The sequence below is a fragment of the Gobio gobio genome (genome assembly GCF_949357685.1).
Source record: "Gobio gobio genome assembly, chromosome: 5".
NCBI classification, from domain to species: Eukaryota; Metazoa; Chordata; class Actinopteri; order Cypriniformes; family Gobionidae; genus Gobio; species Gobio gobio.
In genome coordinates this window covers 47468412-47487617 of record NC_137101.1, presented here as the reverse complement: position 1 = coordinate 47487617, position 19206 = coordinate 47468412, and the positions used below count along the sequence as shown (strand labels likewise).

Genomic DNA, 19206 nt, shown 5'->3' with positions numbered 1-19206 from the left:
ACTTTACTTTCCTATTGTTACTGCGTAACAACCTGTAATAAACCTTGCACATTATACTTCTTTATATATACATATATATATATTTTATGTTAACCACTTATTTTTAAGTCTACAGTTTATCTCACTTATCATATCCACATATTTTTTATATTTTTATTTATCTTATTTCCTATTTTTATCTTTACTTGATTTATTTATAATTCTACTTATGTTAATACTTTTTATTCTAATTTTATTCTATTTCTATTTTAATTTCTTGTAACTGTTATTTGCACTGTCCATGGAGCGGACCTGTTTACATTTCACTGCCAGTTGTATATTGTGTATATAACTGTGTATGTGACAAATAAAACTCTTGAAATCTTGAATCTTGAATCTTGATATAGGCCTATGTAAGAAAACATGGGGGACAGAAATGATTTCGTTTTGTATAAATTGTTTCATCATTTTAATCAACGTTTTATCAACCAATTTCGAGGATTTAATAAATAATAAGCAAATATTGCAGACAATGGCATGGAGGCGCCAGCGCAGCACGAACGGCTTAAATTAACAACTAGGAAAAATTAAAGCAGTAAAATTAACATTATCACTTACTGACGCTTGACTTACACTTACTGCAGCCTGTTGAGCTATAATGCGTTCACTATCACCAGTGGTGGAAGTAATAGGCTACAAATAACCAGAGACATATTGACTTTAGTAAAAGTAGAAGTACCACAATGACAACCCTACTTAAGTAAAAGAGTACCTGATTTGAAAAGTAGCCTACTTGCATGACAATTTATTCTATTAATGTCTATTCTAATAATTTAAAAAAGTTTAATTAATTTAGTTTTGGGTTAATGTAATTGTGCTTACCATCTGTGGCCCAGTTTGCGTAGAAAGAGCGGTCATTTTCCTCCAGAGCGACTTTCTGAAGATTTATTTAATTTCTGAAGCTCATTCCGCTTGCAGCACCCTCAACCCAGAAAGCCCTTTGTGACATGTGCTGGTTCGAATATAGGCTATCTGAAATAGCTAGGACTGCCCCCAACTAAAAAATAAAAATAAAATAAAAATTCTAGTAGCCTATTCGTTCATTTAAGTCGTTGTTCACACAGCGCTGGCGCCTGTCATTGTCGGCTTACTCTGCTATATTTGCTTATTGTTTATTAAATCCAGGCAAATAGTTGATAAAACATTGGTTAATATTAAGATACAATTTATTTAAAACGAAATTCACTGAAAAGAAAGGCTTTCAACAAAACAAAACTTTGTTTTGTCAAAAAAAAGTTGTGACAAAATCAGTTCTGTCCCCCATGTCTTCTGACACATTGCTCATCTTATCCTGTTCACTTTCATAATCAATGTAGATTAAATAAATAAAAAAAACATTATAATATTTGAACATACCTGTTCTCGTTGTGCTTCATCGAGTTTTGACGTGTTTTATAGATGCGATAATGTTTCTTATTCATATGTGGTTACATTCCACCACTGGCTATGAAAAATATTTCTTTGGAATGAGAGTGGCACTAACCAACTATTTGGGGTCATGATTAACCCCTCTAAAATGTTGACTGTGTAAATTGATATATTTAATAATATATTCATGATTGTAAACAAATATATTTCCTTGCACAAACAGTGGGCCTTAGAGATGCGCGGTGGGTGGTTACAGCCGCGGACTCCGCGGATCGGGCAGATGACGTGACGAAAAATTATATTTTAAAATTTTAAATTCGGGCGGGTGGTTCAACCATTCAAATGAATAATAAAAAAAAACATATAGGCCTACATTGTTAAATATTGTTGCAGCGCCTGGTAGGCCACTAAGCAAACCTGCAAGGGAGCCCAGCTGTCAGTATGGAGGCCTAAACAACTCGTACACACTGCCTGGGTTTTGTTTCGATATTAGTTATATCTTAAAACAGCCAGTCATTGTAGTCACTCAGGGAATAGGCATTTAAAAGAGAGAACGCAAGATCTAAACTTATACAAATTCAATAACATCCACAGCAGAAAACGAAAATATAGTAGGAAAACTTTGCCCATTAATTAGACGTGCAAGGCAAGCAGGCAAGTTTTGGAGTTGTTATGGACAATTAAAAATGTGAACATGCGTTGCACAGTTGTGCGGTGGACTTTCAGCGAATTTCAGTGAACGAATAGAGTCGGTTTTAAATATCGAGGCTCCATTGTTTATTGATTGTTAGGCCAAGACGCGCTCTCTTCCCATGCAGTCAAAATAACGGTTCAATTTCTTCAGGCTCGTCCTAGTCGTCACCCTGACATGACAGTGCGTAGAGTTAATTAGCCTATAATGTGAATGACTTGTTATTTTATTCTTTTTGGAATAGGCATTAATTGGTAGTAGGATAAATAGCAGGATGTTGAAATCATGTGCCAAATTGCGTTTTTTATTACAATGATAAAATTGTACAGTAGCCTATTCAGGTAACGTCAGGTTTGCCGATGTGCGTTTTATTTATGGTGTTTATTTATTTTTGTCCCTGTGCACCGATCGGTTCCCTGCTGATATTCTGGGGTACAATATAGGCTATTCATAGTGTGACGAGTCCACCCAGAGGAATCAGCGTCGCCCTGGCAACAACGCACCTGCACGTCATCACCATGGGCTGATCGGTCACAGCTGCACCTCATCAGCCCAGAGACATAAAAACAGCTACGGATGAGCAGACGGATAGACTCTGGTCTCGAGCTGAATGCACTGCTGGACTAACCTCTCTTTGTTGTTCTCCCCCAGAAAGCAGCGAGTGACCGACAGCCCACTTCACTGGAGCACGTTTGGACACCCACTTTCACTAGGATTGAGCACCACCGAGCACGAGGATCACCAGCCACCACGCACCGGCTCACTGACTGTTTTCACCTTATTATTTGCACTGTAAATAAAATCCACCCTCCGGGGCCTTCTTCACTCAACCTGCCTTGTCGTGTGATTCCTCACCCCGTGACAGTGGTGGAGAATGCGGGCAGAAGCGTGAGGAATCACCGACAAGTTCACCGCACCCAAAATCCTAATCTTCTCTGTTTGTTTTTTTTTCTGCACGCCAGGACCCGGAAGTAGCGCGCTCGCTCCCCGAAGATGGAGGAAGTGTTGCAGCGCCTCACGGAGGTGAGCATCCGCCAGCAACAAATCGCGGAACATCTCGCCACCCGCCAGGGAAGGACGGAAGAAGAACTCACCACCATCCGTGTTGCCGCCACCCAGCGCGTTCCGCTACCTGATCCGCGTGCCCAAGCCACCCGCCTGCTGCTGAAGATGACGGCGGATGATGACGTGGAGGCTTTCCTACAGGTCTTCGAGACCACGGCCCGGAGCGAAGAGTGGCCAGAGGGCGATTGGGCACGCGCGCTGGCACCTCTGCTGACTGGAGAAGCCCAGCGGGCTTATTTTTCACTTCCCCGTGCGATCGCTGAGGATTATGACGAAGTCAGGGAAATCCTGGCGAGGTTGGGTCTATCATCTGTCTGTGCCGCCCAACAGTTTCATGAATTGGATTTCAAGCCTCGTGTGCCAGCCCGTGTCCAAGCCGCCGACCTGAAACGCATCGCGCATCACTGGCTGATGGAAGGAAGTCCCACAACAGCTCAGGTAGCGGAACGGGTGGTGGTCGATCGCCTCCTCCGTGCTCTTCTCCGTTCCATCCGGCAGGCGGTCGGAATGAGAAACCCGGCCAACACCGCGGATCTCGTGGAGGCGATCGAGCTGGCGGATGCCATACACCACCGTGAGGCAGGGGAGCGAGCGTTGCCGTTTCCCCGGAGGGTGGTCCAGGAGCGACGGCCGTTCGAGGGCACCTCGCGACCAGTAAGCAGGCCGACGGTTCCCCCGCCGCGAGACGAGCCCATGCCCAGCGCCGAACCCATGCCGCCTCCGCGTGCGTGGCTGGCAGGCTGCATCGTCCACCAGCGGATGCCATCGGGAGCCCCGGAAGCAGACGTGGTGGTCGAGGGAAGACACTTCCGAGCCCTGCTGGACTCTGGCAGTACGGTCACCCTCATCCAGTCAAGAGTGTGTGGGCCCCGAAGAGGCGAGAAGAGCTTCCTCCCCATTACGTGTGTGCATGGAGACACTCGCCAAGTGCCAGCCCGTCGAGTCACCATCTCTTCGCCCCAAGGGACCTGGCCGGTGGAAGTCGCCCTGGTAGAGGACCTTCCGGTGGCCGTACTGCTGGGGAGAGACTGGCCGGGCTTCGACGCCCTGCTCACCGCCGCCACTCAGCCTGTCAGCCCGGAGGGGAACCGTCGAAGACGGAGACGGCCGCGAGGACCCCGCCGCCGACCAGCGCTACTAGCCTCCGACAGCGGGAGAGATGGTGAGTCCCCCTCCCAATCTACTAATCCGTTCTTTGATGTGTATCAGCAGGCTGCCGGAGGGGGCTCATTCGCCAAGGAACAACGGGAGGACGATCGCCTGAAGCACTGCTGGTCCCAAGTGCGGATCATCGACGGGAAAGACGTCCTCCCTCGGCCCCATCCTCTCCCGCATTTTGTCGTTGAGAAGGGCCTGCTATACTGTGTCGCACAGCGAAGGGGGGAGGAGAAAAAATTGCTAGTTGTTCCTCGGACCAAGACCGAAACCATCCTGGAGTTGGCGCACTCCCATCCGATGGCAGGTCACCTCGGGGCAGCTAACACCACGCAGCGTATCCGCGACCGGTTCCACTGGCCGGGACTGGAGGCCGAGGTGAAGCGGTTCTGCCAGGCCTGCCCGACCTGCCAAGTGACGTCGCCCAGGACTCCTCCCCCCCAGCCCACTCATTCCGCTGCCCATCATCGAGGTGCCCTTCGAACGGATTGGGATGGACATAGTGGGGCCGTTGCCAAAGTCTGCCCGTGGCCACGAACACATCCTGGTCATCGTCGACTATGCCACCCGGTACCCCGAAGCGATTCCCCTCCGCAAGGCCACCGCGAAGAACATCGCCCAGGAGCTGTTCCTGCTGGCTAGCCGGGTTGGCATACCAGTGGAGATACTGACTGACCAGGGTACCCCGTTCATGTCCCGGCTAATGGCGGATCTCTGCAGGCTGCTGCGGGTGAAGTAGTTGAGGACCACAGTCTACCACCCACAGACGGACGGGCTGGTAGAAAGGTTCAACCAGACCCTCAAGCAGATGCTGAGACGCGTGGCGGCGGAGGATAAGCGGGATTGGGACCTCATGATTCCTTATGTGCTCTTCGGGATCCGCAAAGTACCCCAGGCCTCAACTGGCTTCACCCCCTTCGAGCTTCTCTTTGGCCGCCAACCACGAGGGCTCCTGGACATCGCCCGAGAAGCTTGGGAGCAGCAGCCTGCCCCTCATCGCACCCTCATCGAGCACGTCCGCCAGATGAGGGACCGGATCGATCGGGTGATGCCATTAGTCCGGGAACACCTTAGCAAGGCTCAACAGGCGCAGCAACGCCGGTACGACCGGGCAGCCCAACCACGGGAGTTCCAGCCGGGAGACCGCGTCATGGTCCTGGTCCCCAGCTCTGCCTGCAAGTTCCTGGCCACCTGGAAAGGACCCTATACCGTGATTGAAAGGATTGGGCCAGTCACCTATCGTCTGAGGCAGCCGGGGCGGCGGCAGGCAGAGCAACTCTACCACATAAACCTCCTGAAGAAGTGGGTGGGGACCCGGGACCAGGTAGCGGCCTTGAGTATCACCGATCCCGTGGTTGTAGACGTCAACCCCCATCTTTCAACTGCCCAGAAGGCGGAGCTGCAACACCTGGTCAGTCAGTTCCAGGATGTGTTCTCGACCCAGCCCGGGCAGACCAACGTGGTACAGCACGACGTCCGAACCTCGCCAGGAGTCATCGTCCGGCAACGGCCCTACCGTGTCCCGGAGGCTCTTCGGCAGGCTATTGAGGAAGAGATCCAACAAATGCTGAAGTTGGGGGTAATCGAACCATCCTGGAGCCCGTGGTCCAGCCCCATCGTGATGGTCCCAAAGCCGGATGGCACCCTCCGCTTTTGCAACGACTTCCGACGCCTGAACGAAGTCTCCGAATTCGACGGGTACCCCATGCCTCGGGTCGACGAGCTGCTGGACCGGTTGGGAAGGGCCCGGTACATCAGCACCTTGGACCTCACCAAAGGCTATTGGCAGGTACCACTCTCAGAATCCGCTAAACCCAAGACTGCGTTCTCAACCCCCAGTGGCCACTGGCAGTACCGGACCCTTCCCTTCGGCCTGCACGGGGCCCCAGCGACCTTCCAGCGGATGATGGACATCATCTTACGGCCCCACCAGGCCTACGCGGCGGCCTACATCGATGATGTCGTCATCCATTCCGAGGCATGGGAAGACCACCTGGAACGTCTGCGGAGGGTGCTTTCGGAGCTCCGGCGGGCTGGACTCACTGCCAACCCCCGCAAGTGTCACCTCGCCCTCTCCGAGGCCAAGTACCTGGGTTTCCGAGTCGGAAGGGGTCTCATCCAGCCCCAGGAGAAGAAGGTTGAGGCCATCCACTCCGCCCCAAGACCGCAGACGAAGACCCAGGTACGGGCCTTTTTGGGGTTGGCAGGGTATTACCGATGTTTTATCCCCAACTTCTCCTCTCTAGCCACCCCCCTGACAGACCTGACCAGGAAGGGGCAGCCGGAGAAAGTATGCTGGACCCCAGCCCTCGAAGAGGCTTTCGCCCGGGTCAAGACAGCCCTGACGTCGTCGCCGGTACTCCGCGCTTCGGACTTCGGTTGCCCCTTCCTGCTGCAGACGGATGCTTCCGACACAGGACTGGGAGCCGTCCTGTCCCAAATCCAGGAAGGCGAGGAGCATCCGATCGTCTACATCAGCAGGAAGCTGTCCCCGGCTGAGACGAGGTACGCCGCCGTCGAGAGGGAGGCCCTGGCCATCAAGTGGGCAGTCCTGGAGCTGAGGTACTATCTGCTAGGCCGCAAGTTCACCCTGGTCACCGACCATGCGCCCCTACAGTGGATGGCCCGCGCCAAGGACACCAACGCCAGGGTGACTCGCTGGTTCCTAGTGCTCCAGGACTTCCACTTTGAGGTACGTCATCGGGCCGGGGCCGCCAACGCGAACGCCGACGGCCTCTCGAGGATATGGACAGCTTATGCAGGTCTGTCAGGGGTCATTCCCCACCCTCCCTTTGTTTCACCCCTACTGTCTCCATATGTCCACAGGACCAGAACGACGCTTAGGGGGGGGGGGGGGGATGTGACGAGTCCACCCAGAGGAATCAGCGTCGCCCTGGCAACAACGCACCTGCACGTCATCACCATGGGCTGATCGGTCACAGCTGCACCTCATCAGCCCAGAGACATAAAAACAGCTACGGATGAGCAGACGGATAGACTCTGGTCTCGAGCTGAATGCACTGCTGGACTAACCTCTCTTTGTTGTTCTCCCCCAGAAAGCAGCGAGTGACCGACAGCCCACTTCACTGGAGCACGTTTGGACACCCACTTTCACTAGGATTGAGCACCACCGAGCACGAGGATCACCAGCCACCACGCACCGGCTCACTGACTGTTTTCACCTTATTATTTGCACTGTAAATAAAATCCACCCTCCGGGGCCTTCTTCACTCAACCTGCCTTGTCGTGTGATTCCTCACCCCGTGACAATAGCCAATATAGGCTAGCAGCACGGGAAGTGGAGGTGCTGCAAATTTGAGTTAATTTACATGTATTTATTTTTAGCATTTAGTAATTTATTTGTTGGGGAGAGCGGGGCACAACCTAACGCTTTTTGACTTTCTCAGTTTGTGTAAATCCACTTGGGGTTCAGAGTAGGCTATTTATTTTTTTCCCACATTAATTGCACACATGTCTAGTACAATTATGTGGTTTTGTTTCATTAATACAGTGTTTACTTTTTTCTTGATTTACCCCGAAAGAATGGAAGTGAAATGTGACAACATGCCCCATAGGTGGGGCACAATGTAACATGATCAAATAACAGCTTAAAATGTTACCTGGTATAATCAAAAAAATATACAAGACAAACTAAAATATTTTGTCAACAAAATACAATTATTAACTTTTTAAAATAAAATAATGGCATTTTTTAATCATTAAAAATATAAGCATTTTTGAGTTTGACTACAAACACATCGCTAAATACAGCTATACAGCATAATTCAAAACATAATAATAATGAATAATTTCTGAACATTAACTCTCAGACATTATTCACCCTTTTCTCATTCTCAAAAGAATTCACAAAAGTATATAATATAATGGCATACTTCTAATAGGGGCTCATTGTAACGCAGTGTTAACAAACACTCCACCTGCAACTGGGATTTAAACTGCGGCTCGTGTCTTCTGCTGGTTAGATCAGCATTAAAGAATGATCTCAACTGTTAAATAACAGATAGGCTATAAGATTAAAATAATATCGGATGTCTTATTTTAAATAAACACAAAAAACAGAGATGAAAACTAAACTTAAAGTCCCTGTAAAGGCAATTCTGAGATTTTTTTCTAAACACATTATAAATGTTAGAAATGTATTGCTGAAACAAATTACAAAGACTGTGAACTATGTAGTACTGAGTTCAGAAGTTAGACCGTTAAACAGTTTTTCACCGTTGCTGTGTTCAGGATTTTCTGGGCGGGGCTAAAACGGTGGCTCGATGACGCACTGGAGCCACCGAGCCTGGCTCCTCCCCAACACGATCATAACTAGAGCACATTCGCATCAGTTTGCCCGCTCGATCGCGAGTTACTGTCAGTACTGTTAGTTACTATAGTGTACAACTTACAAAACAAAAACGATGATCAAAAAGAGGTGGATTAATTTTGTGAACAGCCATCTTGATGGAGAGCTGAGGATCACCACCGACGCCTGCCTCTGAGTCTGCAGTGACAATACACCGGATCGTTTTACAAACTTTCACCGGAGACAACTGGGATTCACTGATAATACGCTGCAGAACCGACTATCCCCCGCCCCGGTCTTAGTCCTCCCGTCCCGCCGACATCTGGTGCGTCGCGATCATATACGCTCGTGATCAGTGAGTGTTGTCTTGTGTGCCACAGCAGCTTTCCTGAGAGTGGGCGTGGTTTCGGTGCCGACAGCAGACACGCCCCCAGCGTTTGAGAACAGAGAATGCTGCTCATTTTTTCAAGTTTTTGATAAGCTATTTTATGTACTTGGCGGATTTTTTAATTATTCAAATTTGGCTGGGTGGTTAATAACACATTTATCTGTGGTGTGAGAAACTCAGAACACATGTTTAGTTTTGACTTTACAGGGACTTTAAGTAAGAAATGTACTTTTGCTATGGTTAAAAACATGTTCAGTAATATCTTCCAGAAATTTTTTAATTTTGGCGCTATTTTTTTATATTGGAAAAAAGCGCCCAACCAACATACAGCTGGTACCCTGACTCTACTTGGTCGCGCCCCTACTCCTTCATGAAGAACGTACCGAGTCGAGAGCAGACAGAGCGCCATTATCGTCAAATATCAAAATAAACCTAGTTGTCGCTTTCAAGGTAGAAAACATACTAACTATTCGTTTTTAATTTAAAGTAATATTGTATGTGCTTTATAACAGAGCCTCAACAGGGTGCGGGATTGTTTTGTCCCCAAAAGTTCCGCAGTCACAACGCAGTGATTACCACACATCTGAACTATAACTTAAATATAAAAACCCTAAACCTAACCCTAAACAATTACACTTGCAACCAATACATGTGCAGAGTACATATACTTTCTGCTTAAAATAATCCTAAAATGCTAAATAACAAGACCAATTAAGGATAGTAAGAATTATTTTCAAAATAAATTTTTAATTATTTAAAAAAAAGTAATTTATATAGCTAGTATAAACTTAAATACAATTATAAAATGTTACAATATTTGTTGAATAGTTTTATTTATCATATTTATGTTTTATTTTTGTAATGTTTTTGTTAAGTCATGTAACAATATTGTTCTGAACTGCTTATTTACAATGGTTAGCTTACCAATAACTGCATTGTTTGTTTGTTTTTTGTGTTTTTTTATTGTATTAAATCCAGACCAAAAATCCTAATAATCAAAATAAATCATAATACTTAATAATGTTAATAATAATATACTAATGTAATAGGACTCCACAACAACAACAAAAACATTCAAAAATGTATTGTCCCTGTTTTTTAATTAAAATATAATAACAAATGAGTTTTGAGTGATAATTTGACCACTCAAATAGGAAATGTCCCCGGTTTCCATTTCAGAAATATGATCACTGTTTTCACTACATTAGTTTGAATCACTATATTTTAGTGATGAGAAATATTTGCAATAAATTTAGTCATGGGTTATTATCATTTAAAATGTTCAAAATAGTAAAACATTTTCAAATGTTTGAATTTTGTATGTGTTTATCTGTTCCAAAGTTACACAGACACTGATGGCACAGTGCTCTGTTTTAAGTCTTTTTTTTACAACCAAAAATGCTTTGCGCTGGTTAGGGGGTACTTGGCTGAAAAAATATTTCACAGGGGGTACATCACTGAAAAAAGGTTGAGAACCACTGCAGTCGAGGGTTAAGTTAGAATCTAATCCACTCATTCAGTGCTGAGTTCTGCTCGCTCTCGTGAATTCTCTCATTAACAAACACACAATGGCCCTCATTTATCAAAAGTGCGTACACCAAATTTCCAGCGTACACCTGGCGTACACCCAAAACCACGGTGACTTTGAGATTTATCAATATGGACGTTGGCGTACGGCACGCTCAAATCCTACGCCAGCTCAGGAGGTGGTGTACGCACGTTTTGAGTTAGTGCGAAAATGCGCAGAAAAACAATTCCTAACACCACAAAACGCACTGATATGCTATATTATGACCCACTGTAAAAAAAAACAACAACAACAACAAATAAAGCCCTATTTGCACGGGATAAGTATTATCTGGGGACCTCGTGTGATTTAGAAATTACTCCCCCACATCTGAATTTTGCGTGGCGCGTTCGCACGGGATACGCTGTGATTTTACTCGAATTTACTGACTTATCTCCTGGATATGATGTTACTTGAAAATGTTTTTTCGTTATATAGCTGTATGAAATTATAAACAGTCGTATCGATATCATTTTGATTGTTTTATAATAATACAAATAATTTCGTTCAGTTAGAGAACAGACTCAATTAAAAACGTAACTAAGCAATAGCCTATAATAACACGGCGGAAGATTCAGTTTCAAAGCTAAATGTAAAAGTGCCCATTTAAGCGAGTTGTCATTGTACTTTTCTGTTTTTGTGTTTTTCATTAAGAATAATATTAAACACACCATTCAAGCAATTTACTCCCAAATTGTGCTCATTCTAAAGTGAAAGTAGTAGCCTATAATCCGCGCGGCCGCTCATGAATTCATAACGGTGCACATATGCAGTCTAGCGCCATTCTTCGTGAAAGATAAAGATAGAAATGCTCACAGGACACGAAAACCTTGCAAAAATTATATACGATCGGCCTAATCCCGGCCAAATAGATGCCGATTCGCACGGGACTAATATTATCACCTCGGTGTTCGGCGAAATATGGCAATTTGCGGGGGAATTTTTACTTTACATATTACAGACATGGCCGATTCACACGGGATTAAGATCACAGACATTCTCTGCAATTATTACAAATCACCAGAGGTCCCCGCATATACTGATTCAGACCACTTCGAAGCTTCATGAGGCCATGTTTTGAAATCTTCATCATTATATAAGTCGTTATTTAGGGTTTTTTTGCGCACAAAAAATATTCTCACCGATTCATAAAGTTATTTTAGAATCACTGTAGTGAGATGGACTTTGTAATGACGTCTTTAGTACCTTTTAAGGGTCTTGAGAGTGAACCGTGCATTGTGCCAATGGAGGCCTTTCAGAGCCATCAGATTTCAACTAAAATATCTTCATTTCTGTTCCGAAGATGAACGGAGGTCTGACGGGTGTCGAACGACATGAGGGTAAGTAAATAATGACAGAATTTTCATTTTTGGGTGAACTAACCCTTTAATGCTGTTCATTGATTCGAGTAAATGTTTTGACATTTGGGTATAAAGTGTTTTAATTCTATAAAATATGGTGTAAAACCGTCTGTGCTGCCCTCTTAAGGTTGAACAGTGGCTACTGCAGTTGAATTTTCCTATTGGACGTTGTGGTACATCGTGACATATGATGGTACCCACGCCCCTGGCACCACCACGCCCTCAGAAATGTTTCCCCCAATCACACGATGAGAACGGCTTCACTCCAGTATGAACTCTCATGGTTACATGAAGTGGAAACATTATGAATGAAACTTACTTGATACTTGCTTTAACGTTGTAATGAAGAAAATGCGGTTAAATAATGCAGTTGTCAGAACACGTCAGGCTTTTCTTGCGATATCATTGCCGCCCATCATGTGTACAGATAAGTTTGACACGCAAGTGGTTGCCACGGTAACGGACAACAATACCGTAACGCTATGATGGGTTCTAGGAGTCTGAGCCGGCAGTTCGTGCAGCTGGAGTCTGAGCCGAAAAGAGGCTTTTTCTTTCTTGTGTCTGTGTGAGATCCAGGATAATTATAATGCACTGGCCTGCAGCTTTACACTAGTTCACTTCACTCACATGTTACTGTGCTCTAGTGGAATCTTGATGTAATGCAGTTTAACAGCCTTTCATTGTGAAGAACAGCCGCTCAACAGAATAAAACCAAGAAGAAATGATCTGTGAATATGTTCTTACTGCTTCTGATATTTCTATTTACTTTATTTATGATTGAAGACGAATGATTTGCTGTGATAGTTTATAGCTGGGGATTTTGTAACCACTGCAGAAATGAGTTCATCTACAGAACCAGTTTGACCAGGGCCATTTCAGGGAAACAAATCTAAGATGCACTGATGAAACTGATATTTTAGGAGCTCTGGCCTAACTATAATGGCAAATATCAGGCCTAATTCTTCAAATGTTTTTATTTTTTGTGTAAGGCACCACAATACTTAGTAACAGAAAGGGTTTAACAGAACTATGACAGAATTATGGTTTATCTGCACTTAACTCATTATCAACAAATTTATATTCAATTATGTCATGCATAAAAAACTGCATATTAACCTTTAGTTCATGAGGATGAGGATACATAATACATCAAATACATGAATAAAATGCATTGCCATTTCATTTGTCAACCTCAAGAAAAAAAACAAGAAAAAAAGTGCCTACTGATTAGCTTTTTTACGCAATTTGAACGTCATAGAAAACATTAATGTGACAGTTCACCTGAGATTGTGTTGCTGATTTGAAATATATTATTGAAATATAAGTAAAAAAAAAAAAAAGTGCATCCTCAACCAAAGGGCATAGGCCATTGTTGAGATTTCTCTGAAATGTTATAGTTTAACAAAATAAATATGAGGGATTAGGAAGGTATCTTTAAGTGTTTTTTCAAATACATAATAGATCAAATGCATTGGTCATCAAGGACTATGAAATCCATTACTTTGTCGTTTATGGCTTTAGCCTTTTCGCTGTCTCTGGAAAACTTTTTACATGTTCAAATGCCAGTTGAATGGGGATTGTCGCTCCGTGTTTTAGGCTGGCGACACACTGCAAGCATGGCAGCGTCTCAGCTGCGTGGCGTGTCTGTTTTTATTTCGGCTCCCATGTTAACAGCTGGGTGACGCGCGTATCAGCGTTTCCAGGCAAAATTGAATAGGAAAAGCTGTTTATATGTCATTTTGACACGAATACATATTAATAAATGACAGTTTGATGTTTTAAAGTCTTTAGGTTTTCACATAAATGCAGATATCATTGTCATATTTTTTTTAAAGATTTCAAATATTTTCAAATATTGCACCTGTCAATCCAGAATGAAATATTCTGTAGCCTATAGTTTGCTGTCAATACTGCCGACGTTGTCTTTGCTGTATCAGTAGGCTATATTTATGTTTAACATGAAGTATAGGCCTTTCTGGTGTGCAATGACATAGAAAACGCTACACCACGCGCGTCGCGTGAAGGCTTGTTCACGTTTAACGCCTCGTGACTAAACAAAGGGCACCTTTGCACACCGACGCACAAAACGGCAGGCATAAAAAAGCATAATTAAAAAAAAAAACGCCTCGGGTTCGTTTTTTTATTTTGACGCGGCACGTTAAAAACTGGCCGACCAATGAGATCAGCGCTTTTGTTGACGTGCCTGGAGCTGCTGAAGTGACAGTAAAGCACGACTTGGCGGCGCTCAAGCACAAAGCGGTCTTGCAGAGCACACATTGATACGACAAAGAAGTTGTAAACAGACAAAGAAGAAGATGAGCTGCTAATGCTGCTTGCCAATTAGCAAAAAGTGTGTTAATGGTTTTGGCAAGCACGTAAATACCGTCTCTCGTCTTCTTCTGTGTGACAAGCGAGTGTCAGAAGCGTAAAGTGCCGCAGCACCACCTTGTGTACCGGGAGCGCATCTACTGAATGTGCACGTTCACTCGGCACATTGCCGGTGAAAATCGCTTGGGTGTGAACAAAAACGTCACGAAAAACGCTGGCGATAAGCGCGCGTGATATTCGTCCCGGTGTGTACAGGCCTTGAAACATAGGCGTCGGTTTTATTTCTTGAATGCACACGTTTTTGGCACGACTCAAGCCGCGCATGTCACGCAGGCAGTATGCAAGCTCTAACTTGTTAACATGGGAGCCAAAATAAAAACGCAGCTGAGACGCTCACGCCACGCTTGCAGTGTGTAGTAGAGGTCTTCACGGGTTCAAAAATTAGTACCCGAACCCGAAGAGACCCGTAATGTGCTAAACGGAACCGACCCGGACCCGTCTATTATTTCAAAAGCTGGACCCGGACCCGTGCAGATCCGAGAAATGCCAAAAACGTAGTACCCGGAACCGACCTGGACCCGTCTATTATTTAAAAGCTGGAACCGAACAAGTCAATAAACAAGTTACGAAACATATAACTTTTTGTCTTACCTAGCCGTCGTCTCCCTTCCTTGTAACGTTACTTGATTGTGATGCATTAATCCTTGCCAAAAAGTTAAATCCATGTTATTCCTCTCTTGTTATTCCAAGCATGCTTAATTCACTCATCATTTCAGCTTTAAAAGTCCACTTTATGTCACGGTGACGGATGACGAATGCGTCTTTGCAGATTTGCATTTCGACTCTAGTTAACTCGCATAATAACTTTGACTGTTTACCTTTTTGAACTATATTTTGGGGGGGCTCAAGCCCCTGCCACTTTTGTCTCAAAATGTAATGTGCCCCTCCCTGGTAATAGTAAATAATATGTATTATTATTATAAATATTTTAATTAATAACAATACGCTTCTAAACCATTTTACCACTAACAATATTACAAAAAGTATTTTTTATTAAAATTGTTTTGGCGGAGGTGGATCGGTAGGAGTTAACGGAGTTAACTTTTCAGCGCTATACACGCAGCACAGCGATTAGCCGCGCAAGTTTTCAAACTACACGATCAGCAGGTAAGCTAATACAGAAAATGTATATTTATCCTACCACCACGCTACTGTAAAGTTTGCAGGAGTGTGCAAGTTATGCTTAATTATAATAAAAGCATAACTCGAGTCTTGAGTTCAGCAGCAGCATTCTGAGACTGACAATGTCATTCAATTTGTTTTTATCCAAGACCATAGCACATCCTCGTGTTATTAGCTCGGGGAAATAAATCTAGTGAAATGAAATGAAAAAGTCCATGTCAAACTCTAAATTGTATGAAATTTATATATTTGATAGCATGGTAACACTTGCATGAAGGTCTCATTTGTAAAGTAAATTTTTTAACCAACATGAACAAACCATGAGCAATACATTTGTTATTGTATATTAATATTTTAATCTTTGTCAATGTTAGTTAATAAAAATACAGCTGTTCATTGTTTGTTCATGTTACTTGACAGTGCATTAACTAATTTAACATATACATTTTTTGATTTTAATAATGTATTAGTAAATGCTGAAATTAATATCAACTAAGATTAATAAATGCTGTAGTAGGGCAGTTTATTATTAGTTCATGTTAACAAATGTAGTTAAAGGGATAGTTCACCCAAAAATGAAAATTGTGTCATCACAAAAGAAGATATTTGGAAGAATGTTTGTAACAAAGCAGAGAGACAAACCATTGACTACCATAGTATTTTTTCCCCCTACTATGGTAGTCAATGGTTGCTCTTTCTGCTTGGTTACAAACATTCTTCCAAATATCTTCTTTTGTGTTCAGCAGAATAAAGCAATGTATACAGGTTTGGAACAACTTGAGGGTGAGTAAATGATGACAGAATTTTCATTTTTGGGTGAACTATCCCTTTAACTAATGAAATCTTATTGTAAAATGTTACCTATTTCATGATAGCTAATACTTTCCAACATAATACTTATAATACAGGTTTACAACATCAACAAAACTGAACATGAATTCCTCATAATTACCTGCTTGATTCTCACTGTTTTGTTTAGCAAAGTAAAAGTAAATAATTATATATATATATATATATATATATATATATATATATATATATATATATATATATATATATATATATATATATATATATATATATATATATATATATATATATAGTAATGTTATCATCATTTCCCTGTTTTTGTTTGATGTGTTATGCATTCTATTTGTATCAATGTCTTTTCATAGAATGCCAAGGAAATATGGAATATTTTTAAGAATGGTTTTAACCATATTGAAAGCCAGTGGGGAACAAAATTGATCGTACCAACCATCCAAAAATATTTAAAAACACAACAGACAGATGCGTACTGCTGAAAAAACAGGTGATTTATGTCATAAATAAATGCATTTAAATTATGTTAAAAAAACAACAACATTTGATGTTATTTTTTAGTGCCCTTTTTGGTCCTTCTGCCCCTGAGGAGGTCTGTGCACGCCACTGGGTCTCAGGACAGTGTAACTGCAGTTCATTTCTTAGCCAATTTGAATCTTCCTAAATTAAATGAAGATGCAGTTAAAAATATAGATGCAGACATAAGCCTCAAAGAGATTAATAAAGCCATTTTTTCCTTTCCAAACAATAAATCTCCTGGCCCAGATGGGTTTACCATTGAATTCTTAAAAAAATTCAGTGATGTAATTTCCCCCCTTCTTTTACGCATGTATAAACATTAGTGGCACTTCTGAATTGCCTCCTACTTTATACAGGGCCAATATAACCCTAATTCCTAAACCAGGACGTGATCCGTTATTAGTCACGTCTTATCGCCCTATTTCGTTGATCCCAAATTGATATACATTCATTTCAACATTACTAGCAACTAAATTGCTTTTTCCCTGCTGAACTGAGATAAATAATAACCTGGTAAAAAAAAAAAAAAATCTGAAATCTCATTACACATTTTATGTTCATTCACATGTATAGTCTCTACTTAACTAAATGTATCTAATATTGAACACTGCTCTCGTCTGTGCTTCAAATTGCACTGGTAAAATATCCTTAGCAATATCATTCAGAGATCTGGTAAACATGCTTGCATTGGAGAGATTGAGATCAATAATGAGGTATTTGATAAAACATGGGGACAAGTTTTAGAACATCTTAAGGTAATTGATGTAGTGCATTCATAGCCAATGACCCCTGTTAAAGCCAAAGTTATTAGCAATGGAGTGTAATCTGTTTTCATTGATGATGTATTTAATGCTGTGCCTAAAGTTTTTATTTTAGACAGCTGACAATAGTCAGGATAGTGCAATTCAATTCTCTTTTTGTAGTGTATACAGTCCAAAACCAAAAACCAGGAAGCAAGACAGTGAACATGACACACTCAAACATAACCGTGAACATGATAAACTAAAAACATGAACAATGAACATGAACTGTCACAAAAACACCCTGTGACAACAATTGTACATACAGTACATAATGCACACATCTGAACATAAGTCTTCTGGTCTAGATGTATATTACTTTATTATTTTTTTAATGTATTCTTCTATTATTTTTATTCTTACTTATTTAAATGTTCTTTCTATGATCTTGTGTTATACATGTATGCATGTATGGATGGAGGGATGTGTCCAGAGCTGGACACCAGAACAAATCCCACAAATCCCAAATAACACTTTTGTAATGAGAAATGTTCTACGTCATCTTTACGTGGTTGTGTTGGTCATTTTATGTTTTATTAATTTAACCATAACGTGAAAAAATGTAAAATTATATAAAAAACAGCGATTTCACACGACATGACAACAATATTAGAATGTGCAGCTTCAGTGATTCACTTACAAAGACACACTTGATCATCTGTCAGATCATAAAGAGGTTTAAATAAAAACATTAAAAGAACTTCAGCACAGCATTAAAGTCTCAGAAGCACCAATGACATCATAAGACGACAAGAAAACACTAAATACTGATAAAACACTCACCTAAAATCAAGTTTGTAGAGGTTTCTTCGTGTGCTCTGAACTGTTGTGTTGAAGTTTCTGAAATGTCTTGTCACTTCTACAGAACAAGGAAACGTTTTTCCAGGTAAGAGGCGTGAGAATGAGAAGAATGTCAGTCAGACGTCAGCACACGTAATCTCTGATCTGATCTGAGTGTACCATAGGTCAGTGTATGTTTTCTTATTTTGTTTTTCAGTTTGAAATAAGCAGTAAAAAGCAAACTGCTGTTTATTTGTATTGTCAGGAAATAAATAAAGTTCATTAATAGCAGGGATGGGCAGTATTTCAGATACATGTGTTTGACTCTTTCCCCGCCATTTTCCTTCATTTGTGAGAATACGTGTCATCCTTCATGTCATGTGCTTCCCTTGTCTCATGTTATATTCAGAAGCGTACTGTGGGGTTTCAGGCAGGGCCTTCACTAACGGTCAACACAGCCCACTATAACAACACACACACACACACGATACATATCATGCACTGTATGCACTACTGTTACAAACCCCGCTTTCAAAGTGCTCGTTGGGAAGGGGGCAAGAAACATCAAAGGCACACGCGAGACAAAAAGACAATTTAACTATTTATTGCACTCATGTGTCACCGTTTAGGCAACTGGTGAATAAATCAAAATCAACTCACTGGCACAAATACTCTTAAAGGGGTGATGAACTGAGAAATCAACTTTCCCTTGAGCTTTTGATATATAAGAGGTCATGGTAATATAAGAATATCCTGTAAGTTTCAGAGCTGAAAACTTCCTTGTTAGTCAAAGAAAAGCTTTTATAGACACCAGACCCAGAAAACGAGAGCT

The 19206-nt window shown here is 42.5% G+C and overlaps 1 protein-coding gene across 7 annotated transcripts in view; it reads right to left on the bottom strand.

The window, feature by feature from the left end:
- LOC307126551 (NACHT, LRR and PYD domains-containing protein 12-like) overlaps positions 1 to 18455 on the bottom strand; it is a 156921-nt gene extending 138466 nt beyond the window's left edge. For all 7 annotated transcript variants that reach the window (XM_079817139.1, XM_079817140.1, XM_079817141.1 and 4 more), the window contains exon 1: positions 18378 to 18455. The gene's annotated coding sequence lies outside the window, so the exon portion shown is untranslated. The remainder of the gene's footprint in view (positions 1 to 18377) is intronic.
- Between the last annotated feature and the right edge of the window lie 751 nt (positions 18456 to 19206).